The 23,808-nt window shown below is 37.6% G+C and overlaps 1 long non-coding RNA gene across 1 annotated transcript in view; it reads right to left on the bottom strand.

The window, feature by feature from the left end:
• The window catches only part of LOC136991662 (uncharacterized), a 114,344-nt gene that overhangs the window by 4,220 nt on the left and 86,316 nt on the right, over positions 1-23,808 (bottom strand). The window lies entirely within an intron of this gene.

Raw genomic sequence — 23,808 nt, 5'->3', positions numbered from 1 at the left:
AGCTGTGGCAATATTCATGACATCATTATGTTAAAAGTGACCTACCATGTCTTCTGTAGCATTTTGCTGCCAATAGTAGCATGGGAGGGAGGGAAAAATGGAGTTTGGGAGATCTAGTGTCTCCAGCATCCAAGAGCTCTTTCATTTCTATCAGCCCTTTCTGAGATCATGTACAGAGAGTTAAACTACTTTAAATGCTGAGGGGGAACATTTCAGCCAATGGTCAGATAGCTGTCTCAAGGCTTTTATCTGATCATGCTTGTGCTTCTCCTGCACTGATCACAACATCATTAGATCATCTGTGATGACAATTAGTGAGGCTGATATTAGCTGTAAAATTCTCTGTCATTTCTTGAGATTATTATGTATTTGTCAACTCTTAGATCATTATCTTAAATTGCTAGTTCATTGGGATACAATTTTTTCCACTTTGAGTTCATTCTCCTATTTTTCTATTTAGGTACCTGTCTCAGACGGCTCAGTGATATGACTGCTACTAGACAGGAGTACTACTGGAAGGCCTTGGAACAGACCCTCCAGTCAAGGGTTAAAAGATGGCTATTATTAAAATCCAAAACATTTATTCTTTCCTTGCTCATCTTCTCTTCTCAGATGTCATCATATGAATGCAATATGACACATCAAAAAACCCCAACAAACCCCTCCAACAAATATTTGTTCACAGTAGGTGCATGATTCATGAGAAGTTGTTCTGCCAACATATGGAGATGTTTTTGTCCTGTTTATTATTAACTACTTGGAATCTTATAAACTTCTCTAATATCGCACTTCTTCAATGTTTATTTTGGAAACTACATATTTTCCTTCATTATAAAGATGCTATAAACAATGTAATTTCATGAATCACTATGCCGTAGGGACTGTTATAGTTAATGTTCTTAACAGAAGTATCTGGCATCCGTAAGCTGTTTCTTGCTAATGAGTGGAGATTTCGCGTGATATGTCTCACCATGGCCTAGGACAGCCCATGGTGTAAATCTAAGGTAGCCTGACCTGAAGTGGGTGCCGATTAGTAAAGGCAAGATTCATTTTACCTAGCCTTAATGGTCTAAATTAGGCTTTTGATCCACGTGAGTCATTTACAATTTTTTTTTTAATATGAATAGAAAAAGACCTGTGTCCAGAGGGTGATTCATCTGAACCATGTAAGACACCTAAATTTAGGATGAGATGATTGCTCTCTGGAAATCCCTCATTTTCTCCATTGGCTAGTGTGAAGAAATCCTAGGTGACGTTTAGAGGAGGTACCCAACTTTTAGACAGGTAAAAGTAGTTGAGATGAATCTTGCCGACATTGCCAACATTGACAGCATTCAAACAAACGTGGACTCTATTTTCAGTACTGTCTTATATTCTAAAATAGAGTGATATTCAAAGGGGGATGAAACAACATGCACTGCTGAAACACTTTTTGGCACATGTTTCTGAGAAATGTGGAAAGATTACATTAAAATAAAGTCCCAAACAAAAAAAACAGACTTCATTTAATGTAAGTACAAACACAGCAATGTGTTATAATTCATTAACAAGTTACACAAAATTAATGTGATCAAATTTGAATGTAAAATGGGTCAAAACACTTATGATAGCTATGTGTATTGCTGCTTTTTGAGTATGCAGAAGCTTCAGTTAAAAAGAGACATTTTAGTAAAATTCTTCCATTTCAAAAATCAAGAGTGAAACTTTACCAGGGAATGAGAGTTTAATGCTTTCTGTTTTGATGAAAGTCCTTTCAGTGAGCCTTAACCTGTTGGTGATCAAAAACTAGCAGAGCAAACTGGTGAAAATGGTTGTTTTCACTACAGGGTTTCCCACCAGTTTCCCAGCTTTCCCAAATTCACCTGTGTATTTTGGATGTGATGCCCACAGTCTGCATTTTCTAAAATGGAAGTTTGGCTACACAGATATGTTGTAATTGTGTTTTAAAGATTAGATACTATAAAAAATTCTCTTCCTCAGTAATAATCTGAAAAGTGTCCAGGCTTCTGTGTCTTTATGAACACTGCTGAAGTCAATGATACTGGTCAGAAAGTGGTTTATTGCAAAGGGTTCATTTCAGGACTGGGCTTTTCATTCTGTTTTATTTGGTCATAACTTGATTTCTTATTCATGTCAGCATCTAGGTCAGTTAAATTTCTGTTTTCCATAATAATATTTTAAAGTGTGGTGGGGGTCTCATTCTGTTCTCACTCTCTATACCAGCGACTTCTGTTTTGTGGTAGTGTACATACCACTAGGCCCAGATACATTATTATATGCCTTATTTAAATCCAGGCTAATTCAAGGGTGCCACAAAAGTTTTCAAATATTAACTAACATTGTACTATGACTCTTGATGCAGCTGACCAAAAGTCTTGTTCAAAACAGACTCCAGAACTGGTACTTGGGACTTGAAGAATTTGTGGTACTTTCCAACATATGCATAAGCTGTCATTTCATGCACCTTACAAATCCAACAGAATCTTCAGTAAATTGTTTTATGTCGATTCATAGGCAACCGGCATTATTTTGCAAAGCATGTGCAACAATAAATGAGTCATTAAGATTTCAGAGTTTAATATGCTGGAGGGAGGAAGGAAGCCTAATTATATAAATCTAGCAGCAATAAAAATTTTATTTTGTTTATGTTCTGATATTCAATGACTGTAAGCCATACAAATCAGAATTTATATCCTCTGCCTATCCAGCTGCTGCTCTATATGTTTCATTCACAATGCTTTTGCATGAAGCAGCAAGCTACCACTTGCCATAGTTGTTATTCTGTTTTCTTAGAGCTCTAGACTGGGATGACATAGTCTATGAACCATGTTTGAATTTGTGAACCTTGTTTGATTTCTGTAGGTATAGGTCCAACAGCAGTACATCTCTGTAGCCATTTTGATCTGAAAAATTCAAAGCGTTTTAAGAAGACATTACGTTTAGCCCCATTTTATCCTTAAAGAAATTGAAGCATGTAGAGGAGTTGCTCAAATGGAAGGTATGATGAAGTGAAAAGAAACTTGATTAAAGCTTATCCTTCCTTCCTTAATAGTAATAATTCTAAATGTTTCTCTTATTGAAACAGTTTTTCATTCCCTCCATATATACAGCTTGAGGCTTTTTAGAACACGAAATAACGGCAGAAGTGCTTCTGAGCTTTGCTTGACAAAGAATTGGAGACTGAATTCAAGATAAATGGTGTCTGACACCTTTCTGTTCCCTTCTTTCCAGGAATTACCACTTTTAACTATAAAGGAAACTAGTAGAGACAAATAAGCAAACAAAATCCCTGAAATTTAAGATGAAATACTTAAAGAATAAAAGCCTCATAAATTTAAGGTGATTAAGTTCTTTAAAAATTAACTATATCTGAAAGAATAATAAAATTCTTTGTTATTGTTTTAGAAATAACTTATATTCTTCCTCTTTCATCTCATTTATTTCAACACACATGATGAAATCCGTTGAGATTTACATATGGATATTTTATCTGTCAATCTATCTAATTGTATTTTGAAGGTTTCTATCAGTACACTTTTCCAGTACCTTGTAAATCATTACTTTAACATTAAACACATCTTTCTCAGATATCCTTGCTCCAAACATCTGTGCTGAAGTCTGTTGAAAGAAATGTGAATCCTTTGACTGAGTGTCATGGTCCCAAAGACACTTTGTCCTAATTTTCATATTTACTTAGACACAATGACATAAATCAAATTTCAGTTGCTCTTCTTTAAAGAACAAGCTGTTTATTAGTTGTATTCACTACTATACTGGAAGCAGAGTTATAAAAGAAACACAGTTTAATTGTGTTTAGAGTTTAACCCTCATTTTGATGAGATATTTGATGAAGGCATTTTATACTAATTCTGAATCTTATTGCAATAGTATTTTAAAACTTTTATTATTTTTTACACTTGAATTTTACCATGGAAGCAAATTGTTGTTATTTACATGTTGAAATATATTGGCTAATATTTATATGTTCATGTACAGGCATAAAGACATTGAGTACAGATTGAAAGAGAGAGCTGTCCTGCATATTTTCCTCTTTATGTACTCTAATTTAGATACCTGGAATAATTACATGCTCTCATCTCTGTGCCTGATTGATTTTAATGATATCAAAGTGGCAGAGTGACTGCAAATGAAATTTGCAGTCAGCAAGTTATCCAATAATAATTTCTGTGAAAAGTTACAACATTTTCTGGAAACGTACCTCAAATGATTCCAAGAGAAATGAGCACATTTCTGGAAGGCAGTTTACCCTGCAAATCAGGTCAGAAGAGCCATTCTGTCAATTCTGCCATGTGATGCATATACCTTAGATGATAAATCCAGTGTTTCTTTTGCACATGTCAAGAACATAGGAACTTTTCAAATGACAAGCAGGGAAAAACATCCTGTTTCAGAGGCACAGAAGGGGCAAAAGTACAGGTGTTCTCCTTTCTTTTTCTTTTCCTCTCACAGAAGCCAATGAAGTGGTTTAGGGAAGAGGTTATTCTCCCTAAAGAAATGAGCAGTGGTTGTTGTGATGGAGGGAGGGAGGAGAAGAGAAGAGGGAGAGCATGAAGTACTGCCACTGGAGAGGGTTGAGACAGCTGAATCAGGGTGATACAGACTTTTCATTATCTGAAACAATTACTTTGGCAAGAACAGCATGAGACTTCATCAAATGTTTTTCAACTCCAATTCCTGATAGGAGAGCATTACATAACTTGTGTTTTGTGAATGCTAGCAATCAGGAACCTCCAGAAAGATGCAGCCAGAAGCAATGCACTCAGCTGCTTGCTTTTCAAAAAAAATCTGAGCCAAGCATTAAACAGACAAGCCTATCTTTACCTTTCCCCCTGCCCCCTCCATCAACAGAAGCCTGGTTTTCATCACAGATTAATAAACACAACTTTCTATCATTTTACTATGCTTCCCACAGCCTTTTGGTAGGAATTCACAATGCTCCAAGTCAACATTGCCGTGGTGCTTGAAACGTCTTTGCATGTTCAGTCGGTTTTAAAGAGTAGTGGTGAAGGGGTTAGAGAGAGGGTTTTAAAGTGCATGTGTGTACAACCTCAGAAACTTTGGGATGGTTTTGATTCCATTTGATTCGACAAAAATGCATTGGAGAGCTGGTGCTATTGCTTTTGTGTTTCAGTTTTATAATAATTAAAAAAAAGAGTCTGTTATATATTTTACTGTCTCCTGAAGTGATTATTTGTATCATTGACTGTTAAGGAAATATGTCTAAGTGCTTAGGAATTCTAATTAAGCAGGCTCAGCTGGAGTGAATAGCTGGAGGATTTCACAATGCTGTTTTGAAATTATAGGCAAGCCAAGATACCAGGGAAATTCTCAAAATTTTGAGTTTTATCATGGTGGACATAGCCACTAAACCTTACTTATTTGTTTTCAAATCAATAAATTTGTAGACTGTATTGTTTCACAATCCTGTTGGCAGTTTTTCCTCTTTTTTCTTCTCTCCATCTGCTCTTAAAAAGATGCAGTCTTAGCCAAACAAGCAGAACCTCTTTAGCATTTGCAAGAGATGTGCAACTTGTGGGAATAAACTCCATAGAATTTATTTGGGTTCTGACAAATTATTTATGAGAGAAATTTGGTTCATTGTCCTTAAGAGTAGGGACAATCCTGATGAGCCCTTAAGAGGAATTGCATTGTAGCTAATTACTGGATTTGATGTGAGAATTTAACAGTAAAAGCAAATATTAAATTCTGATGTAATATATTCTTTTCTGTGTAGGACACTCATCAAAAAACAAGTCAAAACTTTGTGTTGTGTAACTCTTTAATTCTCTGTTTATATGGTAAACACTTCTCTGTTTTGCTTTCCAAGGGCCATCATTCCCTGCCTGTCTAATCTACCATTGCTAACAAAAATGACTGTAACAAACCAGTAAGGAATAGTGTCCTCTGGCCCTTTGTTTTTACTCTGCTGGATGAACACGTGTTTTTCCTTTCGCCTTTTCTCTTTTCTCCTTTTCTCTTCAGGGGAAGGAAACCATTTGTATGTTGCACTAAGGAAAAGTGATTGAAAAGTGGAAGCCCATACTTTTCTCTTCAGCAAACGGAGATCTGTTTTCAGTCTGATATTTGGTGAAAGGAAGCTTCAGAGCTGTGGGCCAGCTGCCAGGAATGTCTGATTTCCTTTCCACCCACTCCTATGATCCTCCCTTTTGGCAGTGATTACTGATGACTACAGCTGTCATGCTAGGTCATGGTAAGCTGTCAAGCAAGGTAGTACATGAGATGTACAAGGCCCAGGCCTTGATCTATGCTGAAGAACAGGATCTTAAATTGAACCTGGTATCAGGCAGTGAGCTAGCATACCACAGCAAGCAGCATCGGGCTGACGTCGCCTGTTGTTCTGGTTTCTTTAGGAGATGGACGAGCAGAAGTTGTTTCTCTAGTTCTTTCTCTTCAAAACCTTTTCATAGCCAGGGATATCCTGAAGCGTGGGGAGGGGTAGTAATTTAGTCAGACTCAAAATGGCTAATTCCTCATTTGACAAGAATGGGGGAATGTAAGTCCTTCCAACTAGCTGAAACTATATATAGCACTTTGGGTTGCTTTTGCCCAATAGGTATGTAATAACACAGAACTCCATAATCATACTTCAATCATACCCGTTCAGTCTGAACAATAGTGTTCAGATGCTGTGCTGCATATAGTACTCTGTAAGTATATGAGCAAATGTCGACTGTATGGATGGGGTTACAAAATAGCATAGAACTGCAGACTTCAGAAAATGATGGATAGTATTGTCAGGGACATAGCTTCTGTAAGTAAGGCTTGCACTCTATGTAAGGTAGTATTTTGTTAAGTTTCACATGTTCAGTGCCAAGTGCATAAATGTCTTGTGAAGTGGTAGTATTTTACTATGTTTTATGCTGTACTGACTTCATAATGCATTTTTTACTGTAGCATCTGTTCCTCTTCTAACAGTGTATTAAACAATGTGACTAAAATCTGTTAGGTGTTTGCTCTGTATGCCATTCTCCAAAGGGGGAGGTATGTGTACTGGAGTGTTTGTTTTAAAAACATATAAGAATGGGTTGCTTTCTGTTTCCCAGAAGAAGAAAGGCTGACACTTGAAGGACAGAAGGTCATAAGTGTTGGGATTGTCCATTGTTTTTTGTAGAAGTTTATTTCAGTCTCAGGCTAGCTTACCAAAGAAACATGCATTCAAAAAGCTTCAGGGTATGAGAGATGTTGAAGGTGATGCTGATTTTCTTCAGTTCTCATATATGATAATAGGATCCGATCTTTTTGATCTTACTGCAGTTGGGGGGATGATCACCTTAGCAAGTCCCACCTGAATTTCATTTGATATGATTTACTTCAGAATAGTAAACACAATTTCAGTTCTTCTCTGTTCTCACAAAACACCTATAGCCTTGTGACAAATCTTACATAAAATTAAATTTGATTTTATTAAGTTCTTACACAAAGTTAGGAGAAAATTCCAGGAATCCTCTGGACAAGAGCCTGTTTCTTTATAGATTTCTCCTGGCCAAACAAGGCAATTAATGACTACTTTCACATGGCTGGGGAATCCACAGCTATGGCTAAGAAGGGGGGAAAAAATGTAATAAATAAGTCCGTCCACAAACCCTTCCTCAGGAAACCAGCATGGGAAGCACAGGCATTTAGAATGACAATCTAGCATGGTCTGCCAAAGAGAGACTTTCCAAATCAGCTGTAGAAATGGCTACAGTTTCCTTGAATGTCCATTTTAATAGCATTATAGCCTCAACTGTTTATATGTTAATCTAATTGTTTTCATGCTGTCAGCTGTATCTATTGCCATTGTATAAAGTTTTAAACACACACAAATAACCCTCAAGAGGCAGTGACAGACTTCAATAAACATTGCTGTCCATGAACCCAGCTACCTTCTAGCCTCCATTCATTCAGGTACTGTAGTTTCTGAGACTGTGACAGAAGCTGTTGTTTGGTCTCCCTGTGGGATACCACATTTGCTTCATTTGTGCAGAAAGCTTTTCATAACTGTCCCATGCCTGGAGCACTCAGGAATGAATATGCTTCCTCTCTTTGAGTAATGGCTGAACTCCTGGTGGAAGAGGAGGTATTTAAATAAGTGTGTTGCCACATAGAGTATCTCATGATTCCAATCCTCAGAGTCCCCGAGCTATCTGAGCACGTATTTATAATCAGCCTGGTGAATGCTCTCTCTGGCTATTTATCAGCTGTGAGGCTGTGTTTCCATTTTCAGGAGCAACTCTATAACATAAGAATACAACATGTCTTGCCATTAGCAGATTTTTTGACTTCAAGAACAGAAAGCTCCTACTACAGGAAAAAATAAACAATCTTCCTTGTGTAATCTTTTCTCTCTCTCTTTTTTATTTTTTGGTCTTTGCTTTGTTGTCTTGAAGAACTGTGGAATATAATTGCTGAGATATTAAAAGATTCCTGTATCTGGCCCTCATTGCCCTGTTAAGGGAGCTTAGCTTTTAATGTATTTGCAACTGGAGTGGAAGGACCTATGTCCATACTGTTAAACTCTCTTACCCTCAGAAACCCAAACTGCCTTTTGGAAGGAGTCTCTGGCCTATTCTAGCTCCTGCACTGTGCCTAGGAATTAGCTGTAATCTGGCACTCTCCTACATGCTAGTTGGCCCAGACCAAAACTGTCTCAGGACTGTTCTAGCACTTTAACAGGAAAGGCATTTGGTGTTGCTTAATTTACCAGGATATATGTAGCCCTTAGCTATAGACAGACTCATCTGTCCTGGTCAACAAAGGGAATCATGTTCCTAAGGTGAGGCTTAGATGCCAAAATTTCAGTTTGTTTGTTAAGTCACCTGTAATCAATTTGGTTTCTGAAAGCCTAGAGGCACTTAAAATTTTGCCAGTAAATTCATTAAGTACCACTCTCTGTATTCAGCGGTGATACCATTTTGGCAGGACCAAGTGTCCTAGCAGGAAAGCACAATCAGAATTCAGAAAATAGGCTTCCCTGGTTTGACATCTCATGAGGGGTCCAGTTTGGCCAGCCTATTCAGAGTGATGGAAGCAGGTTGAACACAAAAGAGAACAGCCATGGCTGCTTTTATTCAGAAACAGAGATAGTGCTGGTGGTGAAACAATAAGCTGTGTGTTGAAGGTCCTTCCCAAACGTTCAAAGCCCTATCTTTCGCCTCAGATGAGAATGATCTAGACTTATGTGGAAGTACTCTGGGTTTAGTCTCTGCTCTGACCATCATGCTAAGAAGAGGGATATGTGGATTTAAGATCCTTAGGGTGTTGTGGGTGTAGGATTCCCATTGCCCATTTCCTGTGGAAGCCTTCTCTGGGAGCTGGGCACCTACCGCACGAGGGAGTATAACATGATAGTATATGAGTCCTGCTGAAGATGTGAATAGAATTGACTTGTGTGAAAGCAGAGGAAGCTGAACACAGGTGTCCTGTGTCCTCAGGTAATGCCTGACCAGTGTCGCTATCTGTCTGTTCCCGGGTAGATTATGTGCAATAAATAGAAACAGGTCCTTTGAAGCTAGATGTTCTTGTCTGTCTCAAGAGAACTTGTGCTAGCAAACAAGGAAATTTCTGAAATATGCTGTGAAGAGACCGTCAGCTTTATTTATTGACTCTGCATGTGAATTACCTGTCTGTTTCAGTAGTTCTCTGCATTTTACTTGTCTTGTCAGCCAATCTTGCCCTTACATTTGTGAAATACCCACAGCTGTGACTCTCACTTTCTACCTGGGTGCCTCATACAGTTCTTTAATCAGCTTCTCATTAGTTGCGACAGGTGCTGTATCTTGAACTTTCCCTTCTAACAATAATGGAGAATTAAACACTCTGAATTTCAGAAATAGTAAGGGACAGGAGATTGTTCTTGACCAGAGTATCATGGTTAGAGCTTTTAGGCCATCAGACTGAAAGTTATCTTCTATCATTATCCTGTTATTTGTCTTTAATTTTTTTTTTTTTTTTTTTTTTACTATAGTCAGGTAAAGCTGCTAAGGTCTCTCTACCTAATAATGAGGTTATATTTTGACTGACAGGGCATTTTTACTTTGCTCAGGGGCACAGAGTAAATTTAAAAAAAAAAAGTCAACTTTTAAAAACAACCCCTGGAACTGCAGAAAGAAATTGGCTTCACAATGAAGTCCCATCAACCAACTGCTTGAGGGTAGCTTCTGGTCTCATAAGGCTCCATTTATCAAAGCTTATATAGTATTGATACCATAGCTCCACAGGATATCAAAAAATATTGAAAGCTTTTTGAAATCTGTAAACTAGCTCATGTTGCATAACCAGAAACCAGAATCAATGCTCAGTTTTTAAAGTTTAGATTTACAGGTGTAAAATAAATCTGTCCATCTTCAATGGCATATTTTCGGTGGATGGTAAGAGGGAGCATTAATGAAATACTCCATGCAAGAATGGCTTATTTTGATAGTTCTAACTATTGTGAAAAGTGGATCAACCAAGTTCCCCAAACATTCAAGAAAAGCATTATTAAAAAAAATATAAATTTCTACTTGTTTGCTATCTAACTAGACATTCAACGAAACTTAAATCTCTGTAGGTTTCAGATTAAGCCTACTTCAATAGTCTGACAAACTCCCATGGTAGGATGTGCACCAGATTTAACAGAGAACTGCTTAACACTTTGCAAAGAAGAATCCTCTGCTAGACTTAAGAATTAGATTAGAAATTACTGTATTTCTCACAAAGAAAACATCAGTCATAAAGTTTTATTCCTTTGAGTGCCCTCAAAAGATCAGGCTGATCTGATTTGTGAGGAGTCCTGCTGACTCAGACTGCTGCGGGAAGGAGCAGAAGGCCAGCCAAGGAAATCTCTGACCTTCACTTTGCTGTTGACTGTCACACTGGTTTTCCTGACTGGAAGAGAGGCAGTGAACTGAGGTAGTTACGGAGGAAACAGAGCCCAGAACCATTGACCTCAATCTAAACAATACAGAAAAAGACAATAAACTCTGGTAGGAAAAACACAGGCATGATTTACCTAGAAGGAAGTGAGAATATTAAATTCTTTCAAGTAACTTCAGTAGGTGTAATAGAGGAAATCTGCTGAAAACAAACAAAGACAGCTGTCTCTAGCCAGTGAGTCCTGTGACACACAGAAGTGTTGGATATCTACTATATATCTCATATGTTGCAAATGATTAAATCAGTGAACACTCTGGGCTTATTGCAGTTGTGCATTCATATTGCTTTTCTGTGTCTGGAAAAGTAGAAAGCTTATAAACTGTAATAAATTTAACCTAATTTATCTGTTTATCTGAATATACATTCAACTGGCAAAATTCTAAACACATCAGTCTAGTGTTGACAAAGATTTTTAATGTGGGTCACAGTGACTTGTGATCAAGTTCCTCTCTCCCTGAAGGTCTGCTTCACCCATTTTTACCTTGTCTGTTTTCTCTCTTCTCTCTCCCCCTGCCTTTTCCGTATCACCCAAAATATATTGGGTCTAATAAAGAAAAAAGCTGTAGCTATGTGAATTCCAAAAAACATACTAAGATCTTTTTTCCTTTTTCTGAAGAGTTTGCAAAAGTTTGGTACCTTTCTTAGATATTTGCAAGATTTCTGCTTTTGTTGCTGGTCCTTACCAGAGTCTGAGAAGATCTTTGTGTGGTCAGACTTCTTATTAAGAAACATGGGAAAGGGGCTGGAAAGTCAGTTTGTAACAGTGGACAAGTTATAAATAGTAACTTACAGAATCACACACTGAATAGAAATTCTTTCATTTTATTCATTAAAGTATTATATTACTCTGGTTTCTGGGCTCTGTATTACTCTGGGCTCTGGTTTCAATGTACCAGAAATGTGTATCATATCCTTATCGTATGCTTCAGTTCTTAGACACAGAGCTCAATTAACATATGTCAAGGGTAATTCTTATACTCTAACTGGCTGACTGACAGCACCTATGCATATGTAGGGGACAGAACACAGATTTTAGGTCCCTTAAAGGAGTTGTGTCCTGTCAACTGCTGCTGATTAAATAATGTAAAGTATTTTCTTTCTCTCCATTCTCTTATGTTTGATATTTTTATAACCTTTATAACAGACTAAATCTTCAAATATTTTGAACATGAAAAAATATAAGAAGTTGTCTCCTTTATAATGGACGCATTCATTAAAAAAAGTTATAAAACCACGGATTTACATGTTTATAGCTACCACCAGAATAAAACAAAACAATTAATCCATTCCCCCCACCAAAACTTACCCACAAAGTGGACACAATTCTATACTGAAAGTGAAAATAAATTCTACTCCTTTCTCCTAATCGATGCCATATTGGTCTGTAATTACAATTGATTTTGTATGTGTGCCTAGGTCATTGTGCTTGTGTTCAGTGCTGTAGAAGAAAATCCAGTAAAATTCCATTTTTGCAATGTTGAAAGCAATTCTTCTCATTTCAAGGAAGATAATAACTTTTGTCAGGTTGATAGTTATGACTGAATATGCCTAAATACATGATAGATTGAGTAAAATGGTACAGTGGTAAAACTTCATTTTCTGCCTGAAGCGCAAACCATCTTGAGAAAAAGTGTCTCCAGGGTCCACCATGTACCATATGGCTAAAGAAAGATTATACCGACTTCTTGCTATCAGCATGTCTCATTGTTATGTACTTTGGCACATCTTTTCTTTATTCCCTGTACTAATATTGTAAATGACGGAACACATGGAAATATAACTTAGTATATCAATATTTCCTTGATATTAACAATGTCAAGCAATGATGTTGTAAAATAGGGAATTGAGAACAGCTTTGAAAAAGAATCATTGTTAACTTTAAAGCTCGTTCAGACTGGCCAAGAATGAAAGAAGAGTTTAGCTTTTTCTTTAATGCTTGTTCATCTTGCATCACTAAGGCTGTATCAAGTGTTCAGGTGGCCTAGTTATCTTTCCCATAATTAAAAGGATTCCTGAATACAGGAATACTTCTGGGAAAGCAACAGAATTAGAATCAGTATAGGAGATTTGACTGGAGATATATTAACTACTGTTAACTATTTTGTCTCCGATCCTCTTAATTTAGGAAGATTTAAATATCAAATGCATAGTAATTTTGTGATAGTAAGGGCTTTGGATTCAGGCTCACTATTGGTTTAATTTCACTAATCACTTCAGTGCCTTCCAAATGACATTAAGGTTGAGGTTGTCTGGTGGTGCCCAGTAGGTCTGTAGAGTCTGGTAAGTAGTTAAACCTAACTTCTCTAAAAAATGTCATGTCAAGTGTGAAGGTATTACCAAATTAAAATTCTTTGGAAAGTTCTCTAATTCTTCTTTAGAGAATACAAAGCTATTTCCCCACTCTGTGAGTAATCACAACTCTGAATCCATGCTCAAATGAACTTTAGCTAGTAGGAATACTTCTGTAATTGAAGGTTGATATAATAAATAGGAGTGAAGAATTTCTGAAGTTGTTTGTGTTGTGCTTCACATGCCTGGAGTTTCATTTTTTTCAGTGCATTCTGGCTGCGTTGCTAAGGGAATCTGTATCAGCTAATGGCAGAACTAACTGATCAGTGTGAAAGACCTGTGACTTTGAGTAGACCTGTGACTGTATGCTCCAACTGGTGAATCATCACTGATGCAGTTTTGGACCTATACCTAACGGTAGGCCCAGTCATCTATAGCATGTCAATGATGTGTGCTTGAGAAGGAGGGCATGTGCCATGGATGAATAAGGTGATCTTTGGGAAAGTTGTGTTCCAGCAGACCGCGTGCCCTGCAGTAGGACTGGTAAGAAAGGAAACACTTATTCGGGAGACTGTCTTGAAAAAAGCAAATTCATGTACCAAAGGGAATTTTGTACGCTATCAGTTGGCCATTTACTTCCAGTAAGAAATGAGAAAGAGGAACTACTTGCCAGGTCTCCTGGTCACTTTTCTTCTATGTTGGCCTTTCATGCAGTGTGTGTAGGAATACATAGCTGGTAGCTTGTATAGTCTCAATCTGCTCTGTATTTCTAATTGTGGATAAAGTACTGTGTCACTGGCAAATTTTGGAAAAGATAAAAACATAACAACCAAACTCTAGAGGAAAACGGCCTGAGGGATTTGGTATTACAGTGCTGAGAAGCTAAAGCAGACACCCAGCTGGAAGGGTGGGCTGGGTATTTTGTGCACATGACCAATATTCCAGTTTTATTTCAGCCTTCTTTAACCCCTTCCAACATTGGCACTGTTAGAAAGGCAGCGTGGAGAGTATATTCACCTTTATTTTTGATTAGTGTAACTTTCTTCTTTTGGATAATCTAAAATTAAATACTCTTGTGGATTCAGCTACGAAAGCTCAAACTGTAAATCAATCCCAGCTGTGCATGTAAAAGAAACCTCATTGTAAACCAAGCGTCCCACTGCCACAGAGCAGCGCTGGCACTTGCTGAGGGATGTTTGGTCTGCTGACAGACTGGAGTAGTACAGGGAGTACACGATGACTTATTAGAATACATCTGAAGAGTAATGACTTATAAAGACTCGCAATAAATAATAAATGCCCAAGTTGATATTCTTTTTAATGAATATTTTAATGGTTTCTTTTCCCCAGTAGGGGACCCTCAGACTTCTTAATACAGGCACAGAATGAACTCTTTGTGCAGTGGCTGTCTCTCTCCATCACTTTTTGTTTTCTTCTCGCCTGTCCCTTATTGCTGGCTGCCACTGCCTCACTCAGCCTCCAGCTGTGAGGGCAAAGTTTACAGCGTCTTCAAAACCTGCTATTTGTTTTCTTTGGTTGGGGAAAAACTCCATGAGGCACAAAGTAAAGTGCGTCCCCTAGCCCCCAGGAGTGCCCAGGGCTGCAGGGAGAGCGTTTGTGAGGCTGAGCCCTCCTCCACACACCAAGCACGGACTGGGGAATAGAAGAGCCAAGGTCACTTCTGCAGTAGGCTGTAGGCTGTCCTGGTGGCACGAGGAAGATCAACTGGATAACTTTTTAAACTCTCATCCAAGGCACCCTACAAACATATTTACATGAAAGCAATGTATCCCAGAGCATCTGTGCTTTCTCTGTAGCTCATCTTTGTCTATAGATTCTGTGCTAGATTTAGGTTAGCTATTTTTTTCACTTTCTTTCTAAAAATTCCAAAGGCACCCTGCATGATGGCAACAAACTTCATGTTCTGCACTGCTGATCTACCGATTTCTGTAGTATTACAAAATCCAAATGGTAGTTCCCTATCAAACTGCTTTGTGTTAAAATTCACTCGTGCTGGGAGATTATGCTTAGCCACCTTAAAATGGCTAAGAACTGTATTTTTAACTTGAGCCGGAATATTTCCTAAAGGAACCTACAGTCTGGGATGGAGTCCAGATGTATGTTTGAGATGACTAAAATGGAAAGTCCTGATTTTTTATTAGGCATGCCATTCAGAGTGCAAAACGAAGTGTGAGCAAAGAAAGCATGTTGGCGTGGCAACAGCAAGTATAATTTAATGCAACAGGTTTTGATTCTGAACTGAGAAAGGAACTATTTGTCCTAAGAGGCAGCTTGTAGCCCATAAAAGTTTTAAAAGACAGCAACTCATCTTCACTAAAGACCAGCAACTAGAGAGATGGGTAACTAGGAGCTCTTTTGCCAACAAAAGAATCTAGTTATTCTAATGGTTGTTGTTCTGGCATAGATGCACAAAAAGGAATTACTTCAATAATGTATCTGTTGCTCATGTGATCAGCTCCTGCAGGCAAGCTCTTAAGCAGAGGCTTTTTCTGTTATTTTTAATAAGGTGTGATGTCTGTAGGACTATAAGGTGTAATGAGGCTGGGTACTTGGCACAAAAATACACACAGCATAAATTACCAAGATTAAAATTTATGGTTTAGAAATTCCTGTCTCCCAAATCTGTGATGAGTCCACTAAATCATAGTGGAGCTCAGAATGATGTAATTGTATGTCTGCTACTTGTTACTATTCAACTGAACAGATTAATAGAAGAAATGAGCATGGGAAAGAAAGCTGTTTTCCAGATTAGTTTATTAAGGTTGGAACTAATGGGCCATAGCTTAAATTGCACATCTGAAGCCAGGTATTTGGATTTAAAAGACATGTTCATTTTCCTTCCAAGATTAACTATTCCGGAATTCCAAGAGCGGCACTGGCTGTGCAAGCCACATCTAAACACCTGACTCCTTAATTCTCTCATCTATCTCTACAGGAAGAAGCAAATTTACAGGAGCAAAAGGAATAAAACATTTTCCAGTTCTTTGTTATACAGGAAAAGATAAGAAACACCACAAATTTTAAGAATGACTTTGATCTTGCATGATTTGCAATTCAACCCCTAGACTAAAGATGCTTGAATAAGTTTGGCAAAGTGTTATAATCCTCGAGAATGAACCAAATGATTTCTAGGCATGAATTGGAGAATTGCAATGGGTAGGGTTCAGGTCATCCCACTGGAAGACAGACAAAGAGGAGCTATAGGCGTTGTGTGTGCACACGATGACCCCAGGTTCTGCGTATTGTTTTCCCCTGACTGATAGCAAGTGTCTTCACAGAACAGTAGGCAATGAGATTGGTACTCACGACCTGCATATGCACTGAAGATAAGAAAATCCTCTGCCATGTAGATGCCTGAGAAGCAAAACTTTTCTGATCTTCTGACACACCACAACATGCTCTCACATAGCCAAATTTTCATAACTCAAGATATTCAGGGAAACCAAAGCGCAGCCTCCCTCGCTGCACCAGGCTTTGTTGTTGTTGAAGACTTGCCTGACCCAATCACGTGGCTCTTTGTACAGTGCAAAGAAAATCTTTATAAAACCCACAAGACTGGAGCTGCCTGAATTTCTGATGCTGTGATTGCTGGCTTTATTTGGAATGTGCGGCCTGGTTTTAGCCTATGTTAACAGTCCCTTTGTCTATCAGCACTTTAATATTTTCTTTCTTTTGAAAAGAAAGTGTTTAAAATTTTCTCAGTGCTGCTGGAAGCTTTCAATAGATATACACTTAAAGTGCATATTCCTTGGTTCATATCATGTGACAATAATAAGAGCAGGAGAGGTGTTACAAGAACTAACTGTATTTCCATGTCTCTTCATGCAGTGGGGTCCAGTGCATGACACAACCTGAAATCCTTTGTAGCCCTCTTTTATATGGTTCTTCCTTTTCTGCTCTTGGTGAACCTTTTGAAATGTTCTCCTGTTAATGACTTTTTCTCCCAGAATTATGCATATGTGAATTTTTTTGTTGAATAACGTTAACTGGAGCCTGTCCCATTGCCTTCTGAAATCAATGGAAAGAGTCCCCATTGGATCAGTCTTTTGGAAAGTTCCTTGCAATGCTGATATTATTCTGACTACTGTGGTTTTTTTGTTTTAAATATGTGGAATATAACAGGAACCAGTAGTATCTATAACTGGAAAAATTCCTTTAAGTGCATGCACTGCAAATTGCTGCCCACTTACAATATATCAGGTAGACGCTATACTTGGCTTCATCACAGTGGTATAAAGAATGCAGTGGCTTAAAAATGCATGAAGAAAATACCCCCCAAATAATATTCTTTTCCTCCTATTTAAAGTATAGCATGTAGCACTTCCTTTGAAGGGACTGAGTAGTAGTTATCATATCGCCATTTCCTCAGAGTGTGACTAGATTAACAACAGGTTATGAGGGTCCAGAATGGAAGAATTTAAGCCTTATTACCATTCATAGTTTTTCTGTGTGTCCTATAATATGCCTTCTCATTAGCTAAAAGTGCAATTGCCTTCAGGAATATGGTTTGGAAAAGGGTCAGAAAGCAATTGCTCCACTCCATTGTGAGTGTAGACAGGCTACTTAATAAGAAGCATGTATGTGGTTTTCCAACTATCAGTTTTTTTCAGTCTTTGTTTAGTAGGGTGGCATCTTCAGGAAGTTCACACAAGGCCTCACCTTGTCCTTTTACAGGTAGTTAGTAATGCAGTAGTAGAAAGGGTGAAGTGATGGCACTGAATTACTTTTTTACAATTTCTACTGTTGCTGGTTGCTAAACTTTATTAGGCAGGGACTGGAATATTTGCCTTACTAGTTAATCACAGCTAATGGAAAGACATTTTCCTGCTACCCTCAGTACTAGTAATTGTCCTAAGATTTTCCTTTTGTACCATTACCTTTCCTGCCAGGATATTCAGGACACTAGTCTGTTGGTTCCTGAATAGTAATTTTTGGCTAAATGGACAGGGACATATTATAACTCCTGCTCTGGAATGGAACATTCTACAGTGCTGAAGGCCACGTGTAGCTTTAACATTTCCTAAGGACCTGTGTAGTTTTGATTCGTGGTTTGAGAGCTTTACTTTCTCTCATTCCGTGTTTACTGGATTTAGAAACCCACACATGCCCAATAAAACAGTACTGCAGGTGACATGTTTGGTCTCAAACTCCAGGCTCAAGTATGTTTCCTCTTACTCTGTATTTTTTATCTTTTCTTGCTTCTGAAAATTCAGGAAGAGGAGGTTATATTTTTAAATGAGGTACTTTTGATCCTAAATGAATGAGATTTTTGGGGCAAAGAAATCTAGTAGTTGAAACTCTGGAGAAATTTGCAAAGAGAGAACCCCATAAATTCATAATTTGTTGCAAAAACAACATAAAATAACTCCAGAAGTGAAAGGCCTTCAGCAAAGGACTGATATGCTAAGTATGAAAGGCTACATTATTTTTTCACTTGAACCATTCGATATAAATCTGGAATAACTCCATTTAAAATTAGATTACCTGAGAGCAAATTTGTTCTTAAACATCTTGTGAAAATTCTGCTTTCCAACTCTTTTTTAACGTACACAGAAATGTGAAGGAGCTTTCCAACAACAAGCTTTGCAAGAAGTCTTCTGTGGCCTTCTGATATTTCAGTAATATTCCTAATCAAATGGAACTGATTTCTGGAAAAAACAATCTCCAAATTGATTTTTATTCTCATGTGACTCATTATGCACTGACCTTTTTTATTGTTTTTTTTTTTTCCTTAATTCAGGGAAAGTCCACACATGGACTTAGAGTGACTCTAGTGATCATTGTTAGAATTAGTGATTTTTTATTTTTAATTGTTATAGGGATAGATGGAATAAGAATTGTTTGTTTTGATATAATGTGTATTTGCATTTTATTTTGCATAAAATCTAGTAATTCAGCAACGTTATTTCCAAGGGTAATTCTGATGGTTTCTTACATCTGAGTGCTTCCTGGGCTTCCGCATGGCTTCACTTCAAATAAAAGGTAGTTCATCTATGTTAGTAATAAGTCTGGTCAGGGATGTTGTGCCTCTTCATTTTTAACTGGATTTTATTTTAACAGATGGGTATTTAGATAGTCTATATCATCTGACGGTGCATAAAGCATGTATTCCTCCAAAGATACCATATATCCTCTGTACCCTTTCCACCTCATTTATACGCATCTACATATAGTGATGGCTATTCAAAAGATATCAATATGAAAATGATTGCAACAGATTTTTTTTAAACCAGAACAGGGCATGGCTGAAGCAAATCGAGAATGCTTCAGAGCCTGTATGCCAGACCTCCTTGACAAGAGCAGGTGGTTGAGGAGTCAACAATATGACATAAGTGCTTTGAGTGTGATCCGAATGAGCATAATTGATTCATTACCACATGATATCCGTATACTTTGTGGAGCCTTTATTCCAATGAATGCTGCATTGAGACATAAATCAGCATAGAGGGATGTTTCTACTAATGCTGATCAATAAGGTACATCATTTATGTGTGAGATGCATGGTTCTATATTCACTCAAGACATCTTAGAGATAATTCTTTCTTTAAGAGTTAATATTTGGAGAAAATGTTTAGACGGAAAAAAAGCAGTCAGCAGTTCTTTGATTTTTGCTAACCTTAATTTGCATGGTATTACATGATGGTATCTGAGGGATCCTGATTGTCAGTTGCATTCTGCATGACAAAATCACCAAAATCTCCCACAAAAATCATGCAACAAATGGCCTAAATATTCAGAAGCAACTAGACAACAGGCTGGAGAGAGGAAATAGCTAATAAGTTCTCAAGACCAAATTATGACAAAGCAGTTTGACTTCCTGCTATGGCAAGGTAAGAGGTCCACAGATACAGGAGACCCATGAAGTCTCCTGCCTCTGCATTACTTAGTTTTTGGCACTGTCTTGAAAGATATTCCTATAAAAAAGCTAAGAAAACATAGTGTTCTTCAATTTATGAAGTAAATGCAAAGCTGAATGAAAAGCTAAACTCAGAGAATAGTTATCAAATTGTATTATTTAATTGAAATGTATTGAAAAGGTTCTACAAGGAGTTGTTCTTGATTAAATGTTGTTAAGAATTTTCATGAATGATCAGGATGAGGGAATAATATTATACTCAGTAAATTTGCATATGACAGGAGATGGAGAGATACTGAACATGTGGAAAACAGAATTAGAATCCCAGATGATCTTGACAAATTGGGGAGATCATCTGGAAAAAAATAAGATGAAGCTCAATAGAGACAAATGCAAAGTGTTACACAGAAATAATCGATTGCACAAATACAGGATAGTGCAACACAATAGGCAGTAGTCCTCTGGAAAAGACCTGGAAATGAAAGTGGATCAAACTAAATATGATTTGCTGCATTATTAAAAAGCTAAGTGACCAATTGGTATGTATATGAAAACCAGAATACAGCCTGCAGAAATAATCTTCTTCTATCCTACGCTGGTCAGGACTCAGCTTGGAACACTGTAGCCAAGGAAAACTTGACAAAACCGGGGTTATTAAGCCCTCAAAAAGAAGATGGGAGGGGTCATGGTAATAATTAAAATGTAAAAAAACTGTTGTAAAGAGGAAGGGAGTAATATACCCTTTGTGTTCATAGCAGACATAATAAGAAATAATAAGCTAAATTACACCAGGGAGAGTCAGAATAGTTATTAAGAAAATCTTTCTAAACATAAACATAGCAAAGCCTGGGGAGGTGGTGAAGTCACCATCATTAAGAACAAACATCTGTCATAAGTGACACAAATATTGATTCTGCCTTGAGGACAAATCTGATGACTTTTTAGAGTCCCCTCCCTCTCTATGTTGTATAATTTTACATAAAAACAAGAATAGGTTTTGCAACTACTGCTCATCTTGAATAGTGCCTAATTCCATGAGGAGAGTTACTGAGTTTTGTAGACCCAGTCACAGAAGAAATTCTTAGTCAACAAGAACATTATTTACCCATCTATAAGAATTAGATTTGGTGAAGTTATTGTTTAACGTTCCTGTCATGTGAAGTATTTTGCTAAACTTACATTGACATATGCCTGGAATTATTCTAAGCTCAATATTTCAGGTTAGTACAAGTATAATAAAACAAATCTGTACCTTCTGAAGTGAGCCAATCTACTTGGGGAATAAGGGTGAATATTCAGTAATGCTAGTTCTTGCTCAGTGGCCAATGGAAAGTTTGGGGAAAGGAAAGGTGTCTGACTCACGCCACCTTTATGTTTACTCCTGCTGTCTCTCGCTATAGCAGTCTCAGAAGCACATTGCTGTAAGAGACCTGCAGAGCACTGTGCATCCTGGTACTGTGCACTGGGTCTGTGACCCGATCCTCAACATAGTTCCCTGCAGAATGGGAAAAATGAGTGCATAAAGTCAGTGCACTGATTTTTTACCAGCTGGGCTTTGTCTTTAGTTATTCCTTGAGGGCATCTTTTGTGCAATACAAAGGGGATGACCGAGGGACCAAGGAATGAACTGTATAAATTTCATTCCTGTGTCTAACTGAAACACTCTTTTTTTATATGGACTTGATATTCTGTAGTGTTACTTGAGCACTGCTGTTAGTCTGTCATTTGCTTTGGCCCATAACGAAATGCTTAAAGAAAGCAGTGATACAGAAATATTTGCCCTATCCAAAAATATATATATATATTTCTGAATATTTAGGGAAGCTTGTGAAACTCTTCATACCTCTCTGCTCCTTGAAGTCTGTGGTAACTTTTTTGTATTCTGCTTCCTTCCAGCTTTATGTACCACATGGTACCAAATTACTGTAGCAGAGACTGGGAAACCTCTGTATAGCAGGTCTGGTTTATGGTTATGCTAAAAATAGAGGTGAAATGTGTAACTCATTTCAAGAACAATTTCTTCTCTGAGATCATAGGATCATTTAAAGCTGTCCAAACACTTAGGGTGAGTGTCCAGATAGTCTGGATTTTTTTTTTTTTTTTCCAAGAAGTTTGGAAGTGGGACAGCTTTCTCACTGTAGATGATTCATATCTTTATGTCCTGGTTTGAAGTGGTTCACCACACCATGGTCACAACTTCAAAAATGTCAGGTGATCATCAGACATTACTCCTGTGTGTAACTGTAACACTGATTGATTTTTCCAGCTTTCTAGAGTTTTCATAACTTACTAACCTCTCCCCCCAAACCCAAGCAATTCAAAAACAAACATTAGGAAACTGTTTACGAAATAATTAGTATACCAAATTCCCCAACAGACAAAACTCTTAAAGCCAAAGCTCTAGGGACTCAAGTGTAGAGCTACTGCCCTTCTCATGGACTCTTAAAGCACTTTTCCATGCTCCCTTGCAAAGGTTTTATCTTTTGCAGTTTTAAATCTTTTTGTCTAGACAGCAGTAAGTAACTGGCATACCTTTCTGTCAAGAATGGCATGGTTAAGTCTTTCAGATAAATATAGCTGGATATTTAAATATAAAAATAAATGGCTAAAGCTCTACTTATTAGTAGCATCTGTCTCATGCTTGATGTGTACTTCTCAGAAATATTCTAATACCTACCGAGGCTATATTTAAGCAACCTTGTTTCTGCTTTGGTGATCACATGTCATGAGCTGTCTGTATTGTTGATTTTGTTGCTAAGCCCTGCTGTGAGTTCTAGTTTCCAATGTTTCAGGTTACACATTTAAATCAGACCTCCCAACTGTTTCACACTATTCTGTATGTCCCCATCTACTAAAGCTGATACTCTGGAGGCCCTCTCTTTCCACGCTGGTCCACACTGGCATGAAAAACTGAGTGTAAAGAGGAGTTAGGATTACCTATTTTTTGTTAACAATACTTGTTAAATTTCCACTCCGGAAATATCACTAAGAGGAAGCCTTAGGAGGCACATATTGGGTGTATGCGGTCAACAGATCAGCTTCTGACACCTTTCCCCATTCCTGAACAATTCCAACCATTTTCACAAGCTCTTAAGGAACAAAAAAAAGAACCTGGGGGATGTCAAAGCTGAGAAACCAGAGGACTAGTGAGCAGAAATCTACTTTAAAACTCCTTTTATAAGCCTTCAATTTGGTCTTTTTCTTTAGGACAGAGAAGAAAAATTTGATCTTACCCACATTTCTTTGGAAGATTATATTTAGGCCCATTTGCATTACTGGAAGAGAACTCGCAGTACACCTGTGAGGTCTCAAGTAACTTCCAATATAAAGCAGCCAGCAACTTCCATGGGCATTGGGCTAGCCCAAATAAATTGTGCATGATGACATATCCGTCAGCATGATAGAGCTTCATTGCTGCAAGTAGAGACCCCTCATACACTGTGTTATGGAAATTACTGTTCTGTGCCAAGAAACGTTATGATACTCTATCAGGCCTCATTTCTTTAACTCTCTGTGAAACTTTTCCATAAGTGACTATGGGTATTTTGCGTTCCAACAGTGCAACAACTCTGGACTCTCTATAAATGTTTTAATGCATTGTAAATTTTTTTGGCAACATGTTGTTAATCCTTTGAGTAGAGCAGCCACTGTTTGTTTTTATTTTTAGAGCAAAGAAATGCAAACATCCTTACTATCAAGAAGGC

Source organism: Apteryx mantelli, chromosome 3 (genome assembly GCF_036417845.1).
Source record: "Apteryx mantelli isolate bAptMan1 chromosome 3, bAptMan1.hap1, whole genome shotgun sequence".
Lineage (NCBI taxonomy): Eukaryota > Metazoa > Chordata > Aves > Apterygiformes > Apterygidae > Apteryx > Apteryx mantelli.
Note: the sequence above shows the minus strand (reverse complement) of the source record. Positions and strands in the feature narration are given on the sequence as shown.